General features: G+C 34.5%; 2 long non-coding RNA genes across 2 annotated transcripts; both read right to left on the bottom strand.

Moving 5' to 3' along the window:
• Positions 1-11,231: 11,231 nt before the first annotated feature.
• On the bottom strand, positions 11,232-14,134 carry LOC131019690 (uncharacterized). Its single transcript, XR_009100384.1, has 3 exons — positions 13,996-14,134; positions 12,074-12,140; positions 11,232-11,471 (listed from the first exon to the last, which is right to left on the bottom strand). It is a non-coding gene; the product is annotated as an uncharacterized LOC131019690 (long non-coding RNA).
• Positions 14,135-20,965: 6,831 nt separating this feature from the next.
• LOC131019689 (uncharacterized) lies at positions 20,966-23,868 on the bottom strand. The gene is made up of 3 exons (XR_009100382.1): positions 23,730-23,868; positions 21,808-21,874; positions 20,966-21,205 (listed from the first exon to the last, which is right to left on the bottom strand). It is a non-coding gene; the product is annotated as an uncharacterized LOC131019689 (long non-coding RNA).
• Positions 23,869-24,383: the final 515 nt, after the last annotated feature.

Genomic DNA, 24,383 nt, shown 5'->3' with positions numbered 1-24,383 from the left:
CCATTTTAAAATTAGGTTCGAGTTTTGTTGGAGTGTTTGATGGAATTTCGAGTTCGAATATTAATTGAAGATATAATTTTGATATTTGACAAAGAGGGTGTTTGGCCAAGCTTATAAGCTCCCCAAAATAACTTAGAGCATCTCTAATAAGGGGATGCATCCTCAAAAGTATTTTAGGGGGGATTTAGTTAGAAGAGGGAGTTAATGGATAGAGGAGAGAGAAGATGTGTTGTTAGAACATCTACATTGGTTGAGTCAATACTTGACTCATCCATGCTCTAGTACCACTTTTGAATCTGATGGAGTAGTTTTGAATTTTTGAATTTTGAGTTAATTTAAATTCAAAAATTGTAATAATTAAAATACTATTACATTTCACAAACATAAATAAGAAAATTACATCAATTAAAATAAGTCCATCATTCTAAAAAAAAAAGTCCATCTTATATATGTAAATATACTAGTTTAGCATTTTTATAATTCAACTTCTAGACAAAACAAGAAGGACGATATTGAAAAAATAATTACAGAATTAGTATGAAGATGAATTGAACTTTAATTTTTTTCCTGCTTGCTCAAAAAATTTGCCATTTTCCAAAAGTTTGTCTTCTCTCTCCCCAAACCATCTGCAACTCTCCAAAACTCCATTTTTACTCTTGAGAGTTTCAGTACCGTAGCTTTTGCAAATGGCCATAATACTTGCACCTGTTTTTTTCAAATAAAAAAAATAATAATTACAGCGTGTGTAAACACGCGCATGAAAAAAGATGGATGAGCCCGACTCATCTCATCGAGCCAGAGCTCGAGTCGGCCAGACCTACATCGGTTAACTCATAACTTGGGCTGACTCTAGTCAGCCCTGTGAGTCGACCAATGTGGATGCTTTTAACATCTCTCACATGCAAAGAGAGATAATACAATTTTTGTTCTCTTTTACTTTTCTTTTCTTTTCTTTTGTAAATATTTTATTCATATTCATTTTTATTCCTTCTTTTCTTTTATCTTTCTTCAAAATATTTTTTTTAATTGTTGACAATTATTCTATTTAATTTTCTTGCATTTAAATTGACCTTTGCATTGTATGTTTTGCTTTAAATAAAAAAGTATTATTTATAGTAATTATAAAATAGTTATTTTATATTACACTATAAAGAGTAAATTTATTAAATTAAATATAATAAATATTAAGTGAATTCAGTTATGCTATTTTCCTTTCCTTTTCATTGTTTTGTTTTGCTTTTTATCACAATTGTGTTTTGTTTAACTAATTTTTGTTTTATTATGTTTAGTTGTCAAATACACAATTACATTTTGTTTTAATATAATTTTTGTTTTGTTACGTTTTTCTTAAATAATTTTTTTATTTGCTATATTTATAAAATAATTTATTTTTATTTATATCAATTAAAAATAACTAAAAAATTAATTTTTATTAAATTATAAAGAATAAATGTGAAATTTAAATATAATGTGAATAAATATTAAGTGAATTGAAAGTGGATCCATGATGATGTCAGCAAAAACTTTAATTTGAGTAGGTATTGGAGTTGAAAATAACAGGAGGGGGGAATATGTTGATATGAGTGTGATAATGTTAGTAAAAACCTGTAAATGAGGATGGTCTTATAAGTTGTTTAGGAGCTTATAAGCTCCTTCAAAGTGTTTGGTAAAATAAAATACTATTAAACAGCTTATAAGTTCTAAAAATAAGCTCCAAAAACTTATAAGCTCCCTAAATAAATAAGTTTTTATAATCCAACTTATTTTTTCATAATCTTATATGTAACAATTATTTTACAAATATTTTTCAATTATAATTTATTATTTTTATCATATATCATTTTAAATTTATTTATCTTCTATTTTCTTTCTCTAACAAAAAAAATTCTCTTTATTGCTTATAAGCTCAATTATCCAAATACTTTAACAACTTAAAAGCTTTTAAAAAATTATACTCCCTCCACGAAAAAGAGTCCTACTTACCCCTTTTTTTGTCCATGAAAAATAGTCTCATTTAACTTTTTGAATCATCACACCATACATTTTCTCCTATACTTAACTATAAATTGTACTTTTATTCCATTTTTTAAACTAAAAATGTACTTTTATTCTACTTTTTGTACTAATAATACCCTTACAAATTGTAAATTTATCCCACTTGCACCTACTTTAATAATTTTCTTAAAACTCGTGTCAAACCCCAAATGAGACTCTTTTTCGTGGACGGATGAAGTATCGTACAAATTTTTGAAATATTTTACTCCCTCCGTCCCATTAATAACGTCCCAACTTTTCTTTTTGGGTATCTCACTTATAATGTCCCCATCCAAATGAGGAAATAAATTAGGGCCCTAATAGAGTTTAACTAAAGTTTAATTTAGGCCCTTAACCCTAAAGTAAATTAGGGTTTCTCATTATCCCCTCATTTGCTTAATGCGCCGCTCTAAGACTCTCTCTCTCTCTCCAAACCCTCTCTCTCGCAACCCACTGATCACTAATTTCTTAGTAATAGATACCGCAACTAACACGGTGTAATTGTAGCATATATGTAGCAATCGAGTATCGTATCAGAGACTGACACAACGAAATAACTCTAGCTATCTCCTAAACAAACTATAACAGTAGACAGCAAACGATTATGAAGAAGGTTTAATTAAAACTAAACTCAAACAGCAGCAAATAAAATTCACGAAGAAAAATCAAATAATAAAGACAACTGATCCTCGGGTAGTAATTTCATTAACTAAATCCACATAATAAATCTATTAATCCTATTAACCAATTTAATCCAGTTATGATGATAGGTCACTTAATTAACCAATCACTATCGCTAGAGCAGGAGCAGCAACGATCGTAGATTAGTAAATTCTCTATCTCCGCTAGGTCTCAATAAAATCTATTAACTCCCAATAGCTCCTAAGAATAGCTAGCTCCCTATGATTCACCTATCTCCGCTGGGTCTCAAGGTTAAGATCATATCACACATTTCTGAATCCGCTAAACAGCTATCTCTGTTGGGTCTCAAGCCGAATAACTACACATGCAAACTATTGATCAGATAATTCACACGAATTCAAGCACCATGAATTATGAATCATAAACTGGAAGGTAAATAGGTACTAACAAATAAATCACATGAACCTAATTAACTATTTACAAACCCTAGAATTAGATAAGAAAACTAGCCAGACATATTAAAATAAAACATAAACATAATTAAAAAAAAGGTAATTGAAAGAACTGAAATAAATTAAAATGAAAGAATGATCTTGAATCTTCAATCTTGTGGAAATCTAATCCAAGCTCTAAAAACTGGAAAGCAATGAAAATCTAAAGCTATAAAACTGAAAAACTAAAGCTGGGGACCCTGAATAGATCAAAAGAAGACCTATTTATAGTACCAGTGTAAACTACAGAGTTTGAGCTCGAAAATAACTTGAAAAATGAAGAAAAACGCAAAAATACGGACATGCGGCGACCCGGCGGCGGTCACCACCGTTTCGCTACTGCGCACGACTTTCTTATTTTGGTCATAACTTTCTCATCCATATTCCGATTTATGATCTATTTGCGCACACGAACTCGTATCGAGACGATCTACAACTTCTATTTCAGAACGTTTTCCAAATTCGAACTCAATAATCCTGAAAATTCCTTCAAAGTTCGATTAAGAATCATGTTTCACAAGATAAATCAATTTAAGCATAAACCAATCATCCAACACTCAATTCCCAATAAAATTAACATCATATGAACATTAAAAACCATGGAAACATGAGTGTTATCACCCACCCCTCTCACTTTCTTCTTCAACAAATCCCATCGGCTGCATGGATACACCGTCGTTCTCGGTCACGGTCTCCACCCCCGATCCTGTTGTGCCAAAATCTGAAAAGTTTTCATCCCCAATTACCGAGATCGATGATGTATCTAATGATTCCCCATCTGAGATCTTTCAATCACTGGACACAACAATCGTGAATTATGAAGCCCACCGCCAACGTAGGCGTACCTGCATACTCCCAATGAAGAAAGTTCTGAATCCACCCCAATCGCTGAGAGCTTTCCCTTCCACCGATTCCGGCGATGGGCGTTCGTGGGAGATTCGGTGATGGCGGAGGAGGCCAAAGGGACAGATTTGAAGTTGAAAGTTGATGCCTTTTGGTGGGACAGATTCGGTGATGGCGGGTGTTTGAGTGAACCGAGGAAGGCAATGCTATGAATTTATCTTCCTCAATTGTTTGACCTGGTTTGATCTTTCCCTACTGACCCTTGTGTGTTTATTGTGCATGGTTTTTTGTTGGTGTTTGGCTATAGTTTTCCCTGTGGGAAATTATTTCTTTGGCTGAAATGATAAGACTATGCTCGCACTTAGTTGATTATAGTTGTTTATTGTGATTGTGGTTGTATGTTGAATTTTGTGGTGATTGTTGGCTGCCCATTGTTGGATTTTGTGGTGTAGTTGGCTACGCATTATTGGATTTTATGGTGTAGTTGGCTGCCCATTGCAGGATTTTGTAGTGTAGTTGGCTGCCCATTATTAGATTTTATGGTATAGTTGGCTGCCCATTGTTGAATTTTTTGGTGTTGCATATAAGGATAAAATAAAATTTGTTGCATATTGTTTTGCATCATACAAAAGGATATTCACATAGTTAATTACAAAATGGCATAAAAAGCTAAGCCACAAGACATAAGCCGCCAATGTCTAAAACATAAGGTTGTTTGTACATATGTTTCAGTGGGCTATCTTTTTTTACAAAAAAATGCCTTCCCTTGGCAGTGTACAACTGCTACAGCCATCTTACTGCCCTTTGCCTTCGTTTATATCAATACCAAGGGTGTTGCTAAGTGTGCACATGCCATCTCTATTTCATCTTTCGAGTAAATAGATTATGCACTCTCTTACCAAATCTTCCGGTGCTTCCAAATTGAGTGGAAGTGTTTCTATCCTTATAAGGTTGTCCTTCTTCACAAAGGAAGTTTATAAGAGTTCTCATCTCTCACCTTCATGATTTTTACCATACAACCTTGTAATGATAGGAATACATTGATTAGTGTACTTGGAGTAAGTTGGATAAATATGATTGTTCAACAGCATGAACCAATTCATCCACTGTGTAGAACATTGTTTCTGTTTGAATGGATTGAATCACCCTAAACCACCCCAAGTCGTTGATATTAGTGTCAGGAGAATTGGAGGGTTGTTGGACTAACTTAAAAAAGAATCCATCTTGTATTGCCGCTTCTCTGAAAATGGGATGGTTATTCTTGATCTGTGGCTTAGCATTATCTTATTGTATATAGATATGCTTGCTTTCATCCAATGCCCACTTAGATTTTATTGCGGGTAAAATCTGAAAACATTGAATACACTAAAGTAAATAAGCTTTATTTTTGCCTGAAAACATTAAATACACTTAGAGTAAATAGGTTGCATTGCATACCTTATTTACCAAGCAGTCTCGGACTACATTCTTTGTAATTGACTGTATTGGCTTGGTTTCAAGTGTGCATGCTGCTCTATTTTTGCTGGCTCTCTTAGCTGAAATGGATTGTGTAAAAGGAAACATTCATATTTTACCATCAAACTTGACTGACCTATCTACAGTAAACAAAGGTCCACAAATAGTACACATGAACATCACTTTAGTAATGCATTTTTTGCTTTTGCATATCCTATGTGGCTCAGTTTCATTTGGTGTCAAATAGAACCTGTGAGAACCTTTTGTCATGTAACACCCCGATAATTTAGATTTATTTTATAAGTTTAATTAATAGTATTTTCTTGTATAGCTTATTTTTTTTTTAAATAATTACATGATATATATATAGATATGCACCATTAATTTTTATGTAGTAATTTTTTATGTAGACTATTATTATTATTATTATTAATTCGATTCCTATTAGAACTAGAACTCTTTTATCATCTTTACTTTTATCTTATTAGGAGATATACATAAAATATATAATCTTTATATTTATCAAAAAGCTCTTTAAAAATTAGTATAAATAGAAGCACAATTATTATGCTAAAAACACACACGGATACACGCAGAAATCGAAGCAAAGAATTAAGAATTTGGTACGTTATTTTCTCCCTTTATTTCTACACATAGATTTCATGAATTTTACTTTAGTCTATTCTAACTAGTAAGCCTTTGAACATAGATTAGTAATAGAAAATATTGATTTATGAATACCCTCTTTTCCAGTCAGCCAAAAATCGAAGTTGCTTATGTGTGCTACTTCAGAACACTTTTTTTTCAAATATTTTTATAAAGGTTTCAATTGATTAGTTTTGGCTTATAGTATATATTTTAGTAAAATATATATATTTTTCGGATATATAGAGACAATTGGAATTCCTTTGGCTTTTGATGCTTTGCTGTAGAGATTTTTCATATAAGAAGTCAATTCAAAATTTAATTTGTTTAGTTAGTGCGTTTTCTTTGAAGCTTTATTACTTTAATTTTTTTTGGTTAAGGATGATGTTTATAAGTAGAGTCTACCCTCGTGGTCAATTGGGAGTCTGCAAATTTATACATTCGATTAAGGTAGCAAAATTTTGAAATGAGTTTAAATCAGATGGTTTGATTCCATAATTATTATAGATTGAATTTTCAACAATTACGAAACAGGGTTAATTCTAAAAGAAAGTGAATATATATATATATATATATATATATATATATATATATATATATATATATATATATATATAGGGGAGGGCTACAGTAAAAACACTTCTTAAAATATAAATATAAACGTTTTTTAATGTACGAATTTTATCCAACAGGGTTACGAATTCATCCAACATGGTTACGAATTGTGAAAAATAAATTTTTGCTACCTTTGAGATTCGAACCCAGGACCACGAATTCATCCAAAAGGGTTACGAATCAACCGTAGATCTTGATGATCTAAGGGCTGAAAATCATTTATATTTTATACACTTAAGAGTGTTTTTATTCTAGCCCTCCCCTATATATATATATATATATATATATATATATATATATATATATATGCGCAATTTAGGCTATAAATATATACTTTATCGATTATATAGATTCATTTATAGGATTTTTTTTAGTTTAAGTTATTGTAGGATTTTTTTTATTGAAGCATTGTATTTATTGAATTAGGTGCGGCGCATTTAAGATTTTCATTCCAGAATTTGTTGATTTTATTATGTACGACATTAAGGTGAGGGATTATATGCTTGTGGTTATATTCATGTATGTTTTTATATGCTCTTATTTCATATTTGATTATACTTGCTCAGCCATGTAGAAATACATGTTCAGCCATGTAGAAATACATGTTCAGAAAATCAGCCATGTTGAAATACATGTTCAGCCATGTAGAAATACATGTTCAGAAAATCAGCCATGTAGAAATACATGTTCAGAAATTTAGCCATGTTGAAATACATGTTCAGGGGCTCTCAGTTCGCCCATCAGATTATCAGTATATGTGTATGATAATGTGAATTATTTGCATGTTTAAGCGTATGTGAATATTTGCATGGTTTCTCACTGAGTATATTTTCAATATGCTCACCCCTTATCTTTTCAGTTTTGCAGTTCCAGAGTCGAGGTGGCCATGGAAGTGGAGAATGACTAGGGATAGAGTTTTTGCATTGAACTTTTTAGTTGAACTTATTAAGTTTTATTTTATTTTTATGATACTACTTTAGTTTTGGCAAATTGATTTCTAAATTAGTTTAAATTTTAATAGTCAAGAAGTTTTATTTTTATCTATTAGTTCTTTAAATTTTGGATTGCAAAGTTTATAAACATCGGGGTGTTACATGTCATGTAGAACCATTTCTTATCAATATGAAAGATATTGTGCATGCTCCTAAACTAGAATGTTTTCAAAATTTTGTCTAGTTCAATAGCCTCAAGTGAGAATCTTAACCTTAACAATTTATTTGAGCAGTCAAATCAGGTCGTATGACACTCGTGTGAGCTTTGATAAGCCCTTTTATTATCCATCTTCCCACAATGCTTTTACTATAGCCAATACCTTGTGCTAATCTTCTAATTGTTGTTCTCTTTGTCAGTGCCAAAATCGATATTGCTTCCAAATTGTTTACAACTCTTCTCCACTTTGTATGAAAATATGTTGACCTTCTTCCTCTAGCTTTTTTGCTGCAACCCAAAGACGATTGACCGTGTGTAGGCTCTTCCCGAACTTGATGCTTGCTTCAAGTTTATGTTTTGATGAAACTTTTCCATTCCTCTTGCCAAGAAGAGGGAATTGAACAAGTTGGTTTCTTTGGGATGTAGTCAAGTCTTTACCTCTCATTTGATTTTTGTAGAAGATCGAATGTAGGTAGCATGTTGTTGTAAAGCCTTTTATAGGCTGTATTTAGGATAGTTTTAAATTTAGGTTTGAAAATTAAGAGGGAATTTTGATTCCCTCTAAAACTTTGGCAGAAAGTATGTCAATTGTGTAAATCCTTGTTCAATAGAATCTGAACAGGAAGATGGAACGGAAAGTGTTTTGATGGGTCCCCCACTTATTTACTTTAATTGATTCTCTTTTTCTCCCTCCTGTTGCGTGTCCCATTTTTTGGGGCAATACAATTGGGATAGAGGGAATATAAATTTTTAAAGCTTATAAACTCTTTTAAAATAACCACAGTCAAACATTCTCTTTGCCTTCTAAAAAAAATACTCCACTTCTTATGTCCTCCAGATAACTTTCTATATTTTCTTTTTGGGACGTCCCTCAAATAACTTCTTATCCATTTTGGGAGATTACCCCACTACTAATAATACTTTATTTATTCTTACTTTTCAACCTTTCACCATTCTCAATACTAATTATAATATATTTTCATCATTTTCAATATTAATTACGTATAACTTTTTTTTCACTATCAATACATTTAACAATATTTTCTTAAAACTTGCACCGTCTCCAAAAAATTATTTGGGGGACAGAAAGAGTATTCGACAAAGTAATAAAAAATTAAAAGTGGGAGCAATATTAATGACCGAGGCCACTTTTTCCAAGGCTTTGGTAGTTGCCTAACATTATGCTATCCTTGATTTCTATTCGCTGATTAAAAGTATGTATATATAAACATAATTTGAATCGAGATCCTTCTTTTTTACTTGAATCAGTATCCTTTTATCCAACGAAAAAGATAAAGAATTTTAGTTGACAATACAATATTCTACGTGGAAATGAATTACTCTCGTTGTCCCACTAATAATATCTCAATTATTATATTGAAATATCTCATTAGTAATATTTCAATTATTGTATTGAAATGTCTTATTAGTAATATCTCATATATTTTTAGTAAAAAATTAATTATTTAAAATATTATTAATTGTGGGCTCAACTCACTTTATGCACCAACTCACATAAAAAAATTATTAAATATATTTCATCAATTTAATTTATATACTAACTATATTTTTCTTAATCTTTACATTTATAAATATTTTTTTCTTAATCTTCGTGTTTTAAAAGTAGAAGAACATTATTAACAGGCTGGAAGAAATATTATATAAGTAGAAGGACATTATTAATAGGATGGAATAAATATTATATAACATAAAAAAAAATTGATATTGTCTATTCGCGAAACAACTATATTTTGTCTTACTCTTTTTTTTGTCGTATATAACTGTTGGGCAAATGTGATGTATATATGTTAATAATGCATACACATGTTATGTTCTAGTGAAAAGTTTCGAAAAGAATATTATATATATATATATATATATATATATATATATAGGGGCCGCTCCAATGAGACCCCCTAATTTTAGTGAGATATAGGGCACGATCTGGTGCGTTTATTTTATCAATCATATGGCTGAAGGTGGCCAAAAAAACCGGAACCGGGAACCGAACCGGAAAACCGGACCGTCCGGGACGGTTCTGGAACCGGAACCGTGATACACGGTTCCGAACCGGAACCGAAACCGTGCTCGGCTGGTTCGGTTACGGTTCGGATTTCTCAAACCGGCGGTTTTCGGTTCTGAACCGGAACCGGAACCGGGAACCGGGCTGGAACCGTGTCAGAACCGCCTTGGAACCGTGAACCGAAGGTTCCACGATTAGAACCGTGGAACCGTGGAACCGTGCCCATTTTCACATTTTTTATATTTTTTTCTTTTTTTTCCAATTGTTTCATATTTTCTAAAAATATTACATTTATTCATATCAATTGTTATTTTTTTCTTACGGCAATAATTATTTGACCAAATAACTAAAATTACAAGGCGGGATATGAATAAATGTAATATTTTTAGAAAAGATGAAATAATTGGAAAAAAAGAAAAAAATATAAAACATGTGAAAATAAAAAATTAACAAAAAAATAAAGAAAATAAATGTCACACCCCAATTCTTGAAACAAATACTTTAACCGGGGTACGACTCATCATTTAAAATGAACAAGGGAAAAACTTTGTAAAATCCAAATAAAAGGGATAACAATAGGGCTTAGCCCCTTTGGATGAAGAAAGACAGGTATTCAAGTGATACAAATCCATCAACAAACATAATAACTTTAGGATCACAAGTTTAGTGTCATGTTTCAGATAACCAACATTTAGAATGAAATACTTGTGAATTAAAAGTCTCGGCTCAACAATATATATATTGTTTAGAGTCACAACATAAAGGTCTTAAGTTAAGGAAAACAAAAGACAGATACTGGCAATTCTACAGCGGAAGTCAAAACACGGAGTTGAACCTTAGCCTCAGCTCTGCCCCGTCATCACCTGCCGTTAACCTGAAAACATTTGAAAATATTTGGGCTAAGTACTAATGTACTTAGTGGGCTGCAACTTTAAAATATTTCATAACCTGAAGAACAGTTTATCCAATCATACTTGACATGACTTAGAAGGTTTTAAATTGAAAGAGCTTCTAAGCATGTTAAAACATTTCGTTACATATATATATATATATACTTCATTTTGCGCGCAGTTGTCACACTCATTTCTGTTACTCGCTATGATCCCGGACCTTTTAGCCACCGACGGATCCATTTCTCCCATTTACTTGAACTGAGGGCGTAACCCAGACAAGTTTACTTTTGTCACAGCCCGCCCTAACTATGGATAGTTAGGCCGAGTGATCCACGACTAGGGATGGGGTTAAAGAAGAAGGGGAAGAAAAGGGGCGTCATTTATAGCCGTAAAACTTACTCATCTTAATAAAACTCGTCATTTTTATTCATTAATACTCAATTGAAAACAGTCTATGAAAGACAGCATAAAACTTAATTAATATCATTAATCAAGTTATACATCGTATGAAACCATTCTCTTAAGACTCAAAGTATGACATAACATACTATAACATCAACAACATCTTGCAGCGGAAAGTAGCTAGACATATGTATGAAGACATATTCTAGACAGGTTAACTATTTATTAACAACCCTGGAGACTCCGCTCATTGCAGCACCATCATCACATCAGCTCAACCTGCACATTTAGAAAACATATGCAGGGCTGAGTACATAAGCACTCAGTGGGCACGTATGCCTAGGTATAAAAATACATGCTTCAAAACTGTAAATTGTCATGCCATCATAATCAGTACAGCAAGGGAGTTTTTCGCTAAAAATGCCCAAGCTTACTAAGTTCATTTGTGATTCTTAAAGTTCGTCTGATCAGACTATGTTCTTTTGTAATCTATCATATCTGAAACTGTGTGCCGGAGAGGTGGCCACCTCTCACGGTCACTTGACCGGCCAACCCGCTAGATGACTCACGGTCACTGGTGTACACTAGTCCTGGCAGGATAGCTATCAACTGCTCAGGACCCGAATTCAATTGCATCATTGGCAAAGCCAAAGCAGATAGATATCATACTAAAATTGAAACATTTTATGGCAAGACAATACTTGAAATAACTTTAACTCAAAGATTTTGTCATGAAATAACTTGTTTGAATGTAACATTTAAACTCATTTGATATATATGAAACTGAAATTAACAGTTAGATCATCTCATGCATTCATTCGTATAAGAGGCCTACGATACGTAGGGGATCTCTATATACGTATAGTAAAAGTAATGCCCACCTCGTTGTGTCTCTGTATCAATGAGTAACGTCACTCTCTCCCTCAAGTCGTTACTTCCCAAAAGGACCTTCATCGTTATGAAGAATTGGTGAGAAGTTATAAAAGAAACCTCGATTAATAATCTAATCTCTTTTATGAAACATTAGTATCTCTAATGTTCATCTATCTTGATTGTTAATCAATATAACAATTATTATCTCTCGTCATTACTCATTAATTATAACATCCTTATGTTATAATTAGCAGCGCTTCAATTAAAAGAAATATTTAACACATCGAAAAGTCCACTTTCTTAGCAGATCTATTCGCTCTCATCTCGTCTAATTAACCAATTAGAAAGTTAAACTTTCCATTAGGTATGTATTTGAGTCACAGGTCAACAAGAATTGACTATGCTCAAATTCTAATTTCACTAAAAATTTCGACATGACCTATTCATATATAATGTCAGCCACGAGATTTCAACGCGTGAATCTCACTACGTGAACTCGTCTCTCGACTCAAAACTTAACATCTTGACATCTTTTCAACGCAAACCAAACAATTCAAAATCATCAAAACTCTTTATCAGTAAACTATCATTTATACTCGACACCAATTGTTCGAGTGTCAGATACCAACATTTATGTGCGTTAATCATAACTCTCACAACTCACACCATTTAGTCATATCGTATCATCCATCAAAACAAATATAATCAAGTTATTTTCTAGAAAGTTTTGCTGTTTTTGTGTCATCTTTAAAACTTCATAACAACCAACTCAATCATCATAAACTCTCATACCAATTGATCTCAAAAACTTCATGAAGTGTAGTTCACTCTAAAAATGGTAGTTAACCAAAAAGGTTAAAGGTTTTTTTGGAGATATTGCTCTTTTAGTGCAGGCTGTCAAAGATTGACAGTTTCTGCCAATTTTGTTTAGGCCATTAGAAACCAAGGCAAACCTTAATAAAATTCCATCAAATTTAATCATCCAAAACTAAAGGTATCCTTGAAGATTTGGTTAAAATTTCACAAGAGAAAACGTTCATATGATCTGCCAAATAAACAATGAAACTCATACACTTTTACTGTTGGACAAATATGACAGCAGAACAGGGCATTTTTGAAATAATAAACTGCTCTGTTTCAGAGGTCATAAAAATCGAAATCTTATGTTTTTAGAAAAGTATTGAAGTCTAGTTTCGTTTAAAAAAAACGGTGATGCAAAATCCTTCATGGATTAATAGATATAAACGTTTTTGTGAAGTCTACCAATAGTTGACAGATTCTGTCAAGGATTTTTCAAAATATCTTTAAAATAGCAAACATCATCCAAAAGACATGAAATTTTGCAGCAACGAAATACACATATCATAGATAAACATACTAAAATTTCAGAGCCATCAAGCAATGAAAACTCATCGAAACATAAGCTTGAAACTGCTGTAAAATTTTGACAGAATTCCAGTTTTAATTTCGTTCAACAATTATCATCCATAAATTGTAAATCAATTAGCATGCTCATGTGATATCGTAGAACACATATACGCAATAATATTCATTATGCAACGTCTCAAACTTCACGAATTTAAATAATCATACTCTAAAAATTTATACAATTTTCGTGCTTGGAAAAATACGAATTTAATATATATCGATTCTAGCATACCCCTAAGCACAAATATCAAGTCAAAACGATCAAACAAAAATCGAAAGACAAGCTAATATGTGAAAAACGGGGCTGCCCTCATGGGTTTCATAGCTACGGTTCGTTCCGTTCTTACTCCCTTCATTAAACATGCTCAACATCTACCCAAGAACAACATACTAAAATTTCACGACGATCCAACGTCGTTTCAAAATAAAGTCGAGAATCGACGCTTTTCGACGTCGACGAAAATCGAAAAGAAAACCATCAAAACGTAGGTAGAGATCTTACCTACTTAGATACGTGATCGAAAAGATGATCGACGCTCGTCTCGGTGCTCAAATCGGAGGTCAAAAGCTCCAACTCCTCAACAATGGTGTTATGCGTGAGTTTAGTGTGTGTTTTAGGTGTTGTGTGTGTTAAAAGTGTTTGGCTGAAACAAACGTGTAATATGTGTGAGTGAGTGAGTTTGGGCGGTTGGGGGGTGGTTAGGGGTAGGGTAGGTTAGATATTTAGGATATTAACCCGTTAGTCGTTAAATATCTCGTTTCATCTCGTTTTAACGACTAACTACCCATATTATTCGTTACTCGCCCTCTCAACCTCTACCCACTTTCATTACACTCGTAATTCTATATAAATATAGAAAATACAAGCTCGTTCTCGAAATTCTGATAAACGAGCTCGGTTCGTTTATCGAGAAATCCCGGTTTACTATTCACTCGTCGTCCAAAAATAAAAACTTTCATTATTGGACTCGTATCGAAAAACTAAGAATATTTCTCGACGACGTGCACGTAAGATTTTGAAAGTCGACAAAAAGACGAAATAGCCGTACTTTACTATTCATCGTCAAAAAGTCAAAAATTTCAAAAACGTCTTAACGGACTCAGATTTCACTTCCGAGTTCACCGTTCTCATTCAAATAATTATCTAGAATTATTCAAATACTCAAACTCAAATACGGATATAAAATCTCACATCATCCTCACATCATCAAAAGAACATCTCAACATCTTTAAAATATAACAACAAAACTTCATATAACTCTTCATCTCTTTACAAAGTAAATCAAACAAGGGATCTATACCCTAATTACTCAAACTTAAGCAATTAAACACGTCATCAAAAGCCCGGGTGTTACATACCCTCCCCCTTAAAATAAATTTCGTCCCGAAATTTGTACCTCCTGTAAATGTTTCGGATACTTCTCTCACATCTTATCCTCAAGCTCTCTTTCCACTTCTTTCTAACTATCATATCTCCATTGAACCTTATCCAATGCAATCGACTTATTACTCAATTGCCAAATTTTATGATTTAGCATCATCTGAGGTCTCTCTTCATAACTCAAGTCTGGTTCTAAGATCATTTCTTCTTAGTAAACCACATGGTTTGGGTCGAAAATATATATCCTCTCAATTGTGACACGTGAAACACGTTATGCACATTTCCAAAGCTAGGTGGCAAAGCCAACCTGTACGCTATTGGACCTATCTTTTGCAATATCTCGTAAGGACTTATAACTCTGGGTCTAAGCTGTCCTTTAACTCCAAATCTATTCATCCCCTTTTGAGGGTGAAACCTTCAAGAAAACTTTGTCTCCAATCTCGAAACTTTGTCTCACATCTTATAGGCAAACTTAATTAGTGGCAACACATTCTCCTGATGTACTCCTCTATCAAGGATAGTAGTTCTTATCATATCTTCCATCGTCTGCTATGCTAAAATTCATCCTTATACCCAACTCTTTTTGTAACTCATCCAAAAACGTGATGTAAATTTTGGATCTCTCTCTGAGGTGATCTTACATCGGTACTCAAAGCAATCTTATAATCTCACGAACGTACAATTGTGCTAACTTATCTGGTCCATACGCGATTAGGATCAGTATGAAATGTGCAGATTTTGTTAGTCGATCTACAATCACCCAAATTGCTGTATTTCCTCTTTGACTTTTCGGTAAAGCTATCACAAAATCCATCGCTATGTGATCTCATTTCCACTCGGGAATTTCCAACGGTTTTAACTTCCCATAGGGTCGTTGGTGTAATGCTTTCACTTGCTGACAAGCTAAGCATCGCTCTACAAACGAAGCTATGTTTCGTTTCATTCCATCCCACAAAATCTCTTTTTCACAACCTGATACATCTTTGTGTCTCCTGGGTGGGCGGTGTAAGGCGTGTCATGAGTCTCACTCATGATCGTATTCTTAAGTTCATCATCGCGGGGAATGCATCTTCTCCCCTCAAATAAGATAGCATTGTCTGATGTTTTTTTTTTTTTGTAACTCTTGAGATCTCCTGCTCTTATCCTTTCTCGTAACTTGTTCATTGTCTCATCTTTCCGTGTGCTTCAATCACCATTTTCCTCAAACTAGGCATCGTCGCAACAATACTCGCTATCGTCTCTGGTGGTTTTATCATCTCTATCCTCATCTTGTCAAAGTCCTTTATAAGCTCATCCTCTCTCGTGAGAAGACATCCTAACTTTGACGAGACCTTTCGGCTCAATGCATCGGCTACTACATTGGCCTTGCCAGGGTGATAATTAATGTCGCAGTTAACATCCTTTACTAATTCGAGCCATCTCCTTTGCCTCATGTTAATATCCTTATGCTCGAAAAAGTATTTCAAAGTTTTGTGGTTCGTGAAAATCTCACATCTAACTCCGTAGAGATGATGTCTCCAAATTTTCAGGGCATGCACAACGGCTGCAAGCTCTAAATCATGCGTTGGATAATTTATCTCGTGGGGTCTAAGTTATCGTGATGCATAGACTATAACTCTTTCTTCTTGCATCAAAACACATCCTAGCCCACTCTCTAACGCATCTGCGTAGATGGTATACTCTTTATCCATTTCTAGGACTATCAGCACTGGTGCTGTAGTCAATTTCCTTTAAGCTCTTAAAAACTCTTTTCACACTCCTCTTTCCAATTGTATTTAGCTTATTTTCTAAGTAATTGTGCCATCGGTCTTGCTATCGTGGAAAATCCTTCAATAAACCTCTGATAGTATCCTGCTAAGCCTAAAAAGTTGAGAATCTTGTTAGGCGTAGTTGGTGATCTCCACTCATGTACAGCTTGTACCTTGACGGGGTCAACTTTAATTCCTTCAGATGATATAACATGTCCTAGTAAAGTTACTTTGTTCAACCAAAACTCGCACTTGGTGAATTTGGCAAAAAGCTTCTCAACTCTTAGTGTTTCCAACATCGTTTTCAAATGTTTTGGAGCTCCTGCTCATTCTTCGAATAGATGAGAATATCATCCATGAAAACTAGGACAAATTTATCCAGTTATTGATGAAAACTCGATTCATGTGATCCATGAAAACTACTGGTGCCTTCGTCAAACCGAATGGCATAACTATGAACTCATAGTGCTCATACCTCATTTGAAAGCTGTCTTAGGTATATCCTTCTGTCAAAATTTCAACTGGTGATAATCTGATCTCAAGTCAACTTTCAAGAAAAAGCTCGCTCCTCGTAATTGATCAAACAAGTCATCTATCCTCAATTTATTCAGTTCTCGATAATTCTTGTACCTTCTCAACGTGTCATCCTTTCTTTTGACAAAAAGGACTGGTGCTCCCCACGGGGATACACTAGGTCTAATAAAACCTAACTCTAGCAGTTCTTGTAGCTGAATCTTCAGCTCTTGTAGCTCCTTAGGCGACATTCTATAGGGTGCCTTCGACACTGGTGCTGATCCAGGTTCTAGGTCGATAGTGAACTCCAACTGTCTTGTTGGTGGCAATCCTGGTAAGACCTTGGGAAATACATCTCTATATTCCCTTACCACTGCTACATCCTCAAAGTTTTTTACTTTATTCTCCTTCATCATTCAAGTAAACTAGGTAAGCTTGTGCTCCTTTCTTCTTTACCAATTTCGACGCCTGAAGTGCCGAAATGATTGGAATTCTCTTCTTTCTATCAATGTCGTGAAAACATGTCTGTTCCTTCCCAGGTGGTTGGAAAGTTATCTGTCTCTTCTTACAATCAATCGGGGCAAAGTTCTCTGCTAACCAGTCCATCCTTAGAATAATGTCTACGTTCCACATAGGTATTAAGTGCAAGGTTCTTGTTTTCATCTTTAGTGATCATAACTCAAGCTCTAAGTTAGAAATCATGTGAGAAACTGTAGTAGCTCTTCCTACAGGAGTGATTACTCTCAACTCGGGACTAGCTTGTTTTGGTTCGAGTTTGAAGGTAACATGCTTCAACCAATTAAAGAATGCGAAGCTCCTGTATTAAACAGGATTCTAACTGGTGCATCCAATAACTTGCCCATACTACCTTAAAGTCCTGCCTTAAACCAGCACTTAAAACTCAGACATCTCTTCATCATTATCCATCTTCTGATGAGCGAACGTGATAGCTCACAGAATTCTCAATTATACTCTACAATCGATTTCTTTCCTTGCATCAAACTTCGATAATCAGCCTCTCGCTGCTTACTGTACTCCTCGGTACATACTTCTCAAGAGTAGTCTTCAATTGTTCTCAGGTGTAGTTTACCAGTTGCTCGGGTGTTAAAGTCCTCTGACGTGCCTCTCACTGGTCTTATACATCAAAAGAATCTACTAGGATAACTCAAAAGTTGTAAGGGTTCAACCCTAGAATGACATCAAAACAAATTGTTGCAAACAAAATTGTTCAAGAGACTCAAATGAATGACCCGAGGGTAGAATGAAGTAACTACCAGGTCGAACAAAAATGACCTAGAGTAAGAACCCATCTGGCTTTTCAACCAAAAGTTGAAACACGTGGGTTTATAAACCCAAAACACGTCTACTGAGATTTGGATCATGCGGACTGGCCAGGTCCAACATAATCACTCCCCAGTCACACGGGATATACTATCCCGAACTTGGAAATTCTGTGTCTTCTAAACCCTCAACATACTATACATAACAAAACTTAAGTTCACACCAGCAAGCTAAAAGCTTAAACTCAGGGTCCTATGTTCTAGACTCTTGTTTCGAAAGTTCAATATTTTTTTACTCTCCTCTCATGTTGCGGTGGTGGTGGCGGAGTATTATCCCGCCTATCCTTCACATCACACTCTTGATGACATCTTTGAGGCATTTTTGAAATCACAAAAGGAAAACTCAACTCGACCAACGCTCTAAGCATCCTCAAAACTCAAGTTCAATTTACTAACTCAACTTTAAGGAAACCCTCACGGTCACCTTAACATTCATCTGTAAGGCAATAAGCACTCACGAAATGCTAACAAAAAGACCACTCTGGTCAACCTAATATATCCATCAGTAGAATGCCTCTTTTTAGAGGGCTTACATAAAGGGGTTATATAAACCCTACGAAAACCATAGTATCTATCGTAATGTCCCTTCTAAACCGACATCATTAATAGTACTATGTCTCAGTCTGGACCTCCTACGGTAATTGCTACCAGTTAACTCATCTAGTTGCTACTTTAGCACACTAGGAACATCCATCTATTTAACATCAGTAGGGTACTATATTCGCATGCTCATCTATCATCATGTCAAAAGCTCAAGTATCAGTATCTCCTAAGTAAGTTATATACATCGCAAAGTAATTGAAAACTAATAAAAACAAGGGTGTACCGCTCATACTCTCAAGATCATCCTTAGCTCTAGCCTACATCGGTTTCTCTTCTCATTCTCATCAACTCTAGCCCTCCTCGGCTACTTCTCATCCTCATTATCGTTTATCATTTTATCATCTTTGGTAACTGATACTCAAGAATCGACTCGATATCTACTACACTCTTCTGGAGTCCCTGGTAGAAAACAGGCATCCGGTCAATATAATCGCATAGAAAATCTGGGTATCTGTAACAAATCCCATCTCTTGTGGGTCCAGCGCTCAAAACGACACGTCCCATCATATTGAGAGGATTTCTTCCTTGCTCAATCCTACCACTCGATTGGTAGCACGGGGACTAGGTGCACAATGCCATCCAGTCTAGTAACAACCATAAGGCGTTCATCCTTTCATAGTCTATGAACATGTGTTTGAAAATCTGCTAGGGTATCTCTGTACCACATACTGTATGCCTCGTCCTCGTATCCGATCTTCCCTGAGTTCGATCTCACAACAGTCCACTTTCGTGCAGTGCCAACAGTCCTGGCCAACCTATAAGGAGAACTTAAAGGTGACTCTAGGAACTAACTCTACTTGGCTCCAGCAACAGAAATAAACAAAACATAACTTAGCAAAACTCCTATTAAGTAGTACTGTTATCTTAAAACTCAAGCTCAAAACATCTAAATTCTCATCTCGTCCCATCTTTACATAGTAGGTAACCTCTCTAAACAATGATATTAGATCCCTTAATCTAAATCATCGCGACTCAGTAAGACAACTCAAACAATTCTCTCTCAAAGCCATCTCCAAAGACTATGGCTCATGATACCTTCTCAAGTACCATTCAGGTTGCGTGAGCAAAACTCGCGTTACAAAACATCTCAAACATATCGTACAATATCTCATTGCAGCATGCTAATAACTCATCATTAATCATGCTATTATACTCAAGCTCATAACTCAAACTCATAACTCATAACTCATACCAACAAGTACTTAAAGCAATTGCTAATTCTCTCAAGCTTTAGCTCTAAGTTCTCATTTCATCCTTCTACTTAGTAAAAAAATCTCTCTTAACAATGACATTAGATTCCTTCATCTAAATCATCGTGACTTATCACAACTGCTCAAACAATTCTCATCACAAAACATCTCAAATACATCACATCATAACTCATAATTATGCATCCTCAATCATATAACATCATATGATATAAACGCTCTCATGATTCATCATGTAACATCAACATATGCTCTTACAACATAATTACTCATTATTAATCATGTTGTCATCCTCAAACACAAACTATGCACCTTTAAAGTGTAACATCATAACTCATCATATAACCTCAACATCATGCTCTTCAAAATTTAACGTCAAATAAACTTTGAAATTTTACATACCTCGTTGAGCCTGGTGTGATGGTGCGCTGAGCTCACGGTTGTTAATAACTATTAGCCTAGTAACTCATTCTAGACTAAACTCAAGACTTCAAATTCAGAGCTTTCCTTCGCTCTGATACCACTCTGTCACAGCCCGCCCTAACTATGGATAGTTAGGCCGAGTGATCCACGACTAGGGATGGGGTTAAAGAAGAAGGGGAAGAAAAGGGGCGTCATTTATAGCCGTAAAACTTACTCATCTTAATAAAACTCGTCATTTTTATTCATTAATACTCAATTGAAAACAGTCTATGAAAGACAGCATAAAACTTAATTAATATCATTAATCAAGTTATACATCGTATGAAACCATTCTCTTAAGACTCAAAGTATGACATAACATACTATAACATCAACAACATCTTGCAGCGGAAAGTAGCTAGACATATGTATGAAGACATATTCTAGACAGGTTAACTATTTATTAACAACCCTGGAGACTCCGCTCATTGCAGCACCATCATCACATCAGCTCAACCTGCACATTTAGAAAACATATGCAGGGCTGAGTACATAAGCACTCAGTGGGCACGTATGCCTAGGTATAAAAATACATGCTTCAAAACTGTAAATTGTCATGCCATCATAATCAGTACAGCAAGGGAGTTTTTCGCTAAAAATGCCCAAGCTTACTAAGTTCATTTGTGATTCTTAAAGTTCGTCTGATCAGACTATGTTCTTTTGTAATCTATCATATCTGAAACTGTGTGCCGGAGAGGTGGCCACCTCTCACGGTCACTTGACCGGCCAACCCGCTAGATGACTCACGGTCACTGGTGTACACTAGTCCTGGCAGGATAGCTATCAACTGCTCAGGACCCGAATTCAATTGCATCATTGGCAAAGCCAAAGCAGATAGATATCATACTAAAATTGAAACATTTTATGGCAAGACAATACTTGAAATAACTTTAACTCAAAGATTTTGTCATGAAATAACTTGTTTGAATGTAACATTTAAACTCATTTGATATATATGAAACTGAAATTAACAGTTAGATCATCTCATGCATTCATTCGTATAAGAGGCCTACGATACGTAGGGGATCTCTATATACGTATAGTAAAAGTAATGCCCACCTCGTTGTGTCTCTGTATCAATGAGTAACGTCACTCTCTCCCTCAAGTCGTTACTTCCCAAAAGGACCTTCATCGTTATGAAGAATTGGTGAGAAGTTATAAAAGAAACCTCGATTAATAATCTAATCTCTTTTATGAAACATTAGTATCTCTAATGTTCATCTATCTTGATTGTTAATCAATATAACAATTATTATCTCTCGTCATTACTCATTAATTATAACATCCTTATGTTATAATTAGCAGCGCTTCAATTAAAAGAAATATTTAACACATCGAAAAGTTCACTTTCTTAGCAGATCTATTCGCTCTCATCTCGTCTAATTAACCAATTAGAAAGTTAAACTTTCCATTAGGTATGTATTTGAGTCACAGGTCAACAAGAATTGACTATGCTCAAATTCTAATTTCACTAAAAATTTCGACATGACCTATTCATATATAATGTCAGCCACGAGATTTCAACGCGTGAATCTCACTACGTGAACTCGTCTCTCGACTCAAAACTTAACATCTTGACATCTTTTCAACGCAAACCAAACAATTCAAAATCATCAAAACTCTTTATCAGTAAACTATCATTTATACTCGACACCAATTGTTCGAGTGTCAGATACCAACATTTATGTGCGTTAATCATAACTCTCACAACTCACACCATTTAGTCATATCGTATCATCCATCAAAACAAATATAATCAAGTTATTTTCTAGAAAGTTTTGCTGTTTTTGTGTCATCTTTAAAACTTCATAACAACCAACTCAATCATCATAAACTCTCATACCAATTGATCTCAAAAACTTCATGAAGTGTAGTTCACTCTAAAAATGGTAGTTAACCAAAAAGGTTAAAGGTTTTTTTGGAGATATTGCTCTTTTAGTGCAGGCTGTCAAAGATTGACAGTTTCTGCCAATTTTGTTTAGGCCATTAGAAACCAAGGCAAACCTTAATAAAATTCCATCAAATTTAATCATCCAAAACTAAAGGTATCCTTGAAGATTTGGTTAAAATTTCACAAGAGAAAACGTTCATATGATCTGCCAAATAAACAATGAAACTCATACACTTTTACTGTTGGACAAATATGACAGCAGAACAGGGCATTTTTGAAATAATAAACTGCTCTGTTTCAGAGGTCATAAAAATCGAAATCTTATGTTTTTAGAAAAGTATTGAAGTCTAGTTTCGTTTAAAAAAAACGGTGATGCAAAATCCTTCATGGATTAATAGATATAAACGTTTTTGTGAAGTCTACCAATAGTTGACAGATTCTGTCAAGGATTTTTCAAAATATCTTTAAAATAGCAAACATCATCCAAAAGACATGAAATTTTGCAGCAACGAAATACACATATCATAGATAAACATACTAAAATTTCAGAGCCATCAAGCAATGAAAACTCATCGAAACATAAGCTTGAAACTGCTGTAAAATTTTGACAGAATTCCAGTTTTAATTTCGTTCAACAATTATCATCCATAAATTGTAAATCAATTAGCATGCTCATGTGATATCGTAGAACACATATACGCAATAATATTCATTATGCAACGTCTCAAACTTCACGAATTTAAATAATCATACTCTAAAAATTTATACAATTTTCGTGCTTGGAAAAATACGAATTTAATATATATCGATTCTAGCATACCCCTAAGCACAAATATCAAGTCAAAACGATCAAACAAAAATCGAAAGACAAGCTAATATGTGAAAAACGGGGCTGCCCTCATGGGTTTCATAGCTACGGTTCGTTCCGTTCTTACTCCCTTCATTAAACATGCTCAACATCTACCCAAGAACAACATACTAAAATTTCACGACGATCCAACGTCGTTTCAAAATAAAGTCGAGAATCGACGCTTTTCGACGTCGACGAAAATCGAAAAGAAAACCATCAAAACGTAGGTAGAGATCTTACCTACTTAGATACGTGATCGAAAAGATGATCGACGCTCGTCTCGGTGCTCAAATCGGAGGTCAAAAGCTCCAACTCCTCAACAATGGTGTTATGCGTGAGTTTAGTGTGTGTTTTAGGTGTTGTGTGTGTTAAAAGTGTTTGGCTGAAACAAACGTGTAATATGTGTGAGTGAGTGAGTTTGGGCGGTTGGGGGGTGGTTAGGGGTAGGGTAGGTTAGATATTTAGGATATTAACCCGTTAGTCGTTAAATATCTCGTTTCATCTCGTTTTAACGACTAACTACCCATATTATTCGTTACTCGCCCTCTCAACCTCTACCCACTTTCATTACACTCGTAATTCTATATAAATATAGAAAATACAAGCTCGTTCTCGAAATTCTGATAAACGAGCTCGGTTCGTTTATCGAGAAATCCCGGTTTACTATTCACTCGTCGTCCAAAAATAAAAACTTTCATTATTGGACTCGTATCGAAAAACTAAGAATATTTCTCGACGACGTGCACGTAAGATTTTGAAAGTCGACAAAAAGACGAAATAGCCGTACTTTACTATTCATCGTCAAAAAGTCAAAAATTTCAAAAACGTCTTAACGGACTCAGATTTCACTTCCGAGTTCACCGTTCTCATTCAAATAATTATCTAGAATTATTC

Source organism: Salvia miltiorrhiza, chromosome 4 (genome assembly GCF_028751815.1).
Source record: "Salvia miltiorrhiza cultivar Shanhuang (shh) chromosome 4, IMPLAD_Smil_shh, whole genome shotgun sequence".
Taxonomy (NCBI): domain Eukaryota; kingdom Viridiplantae; phylum Streptophyta; class Magnoliopsida; order Lamiales; family Lamiaceae; genus Salvia; species Salvia miltiorrhiza.
Note: the sequence above shows the minus strand (reverse complement) of the source record. Positions and strands in the feature narration are given on the sequence as shown.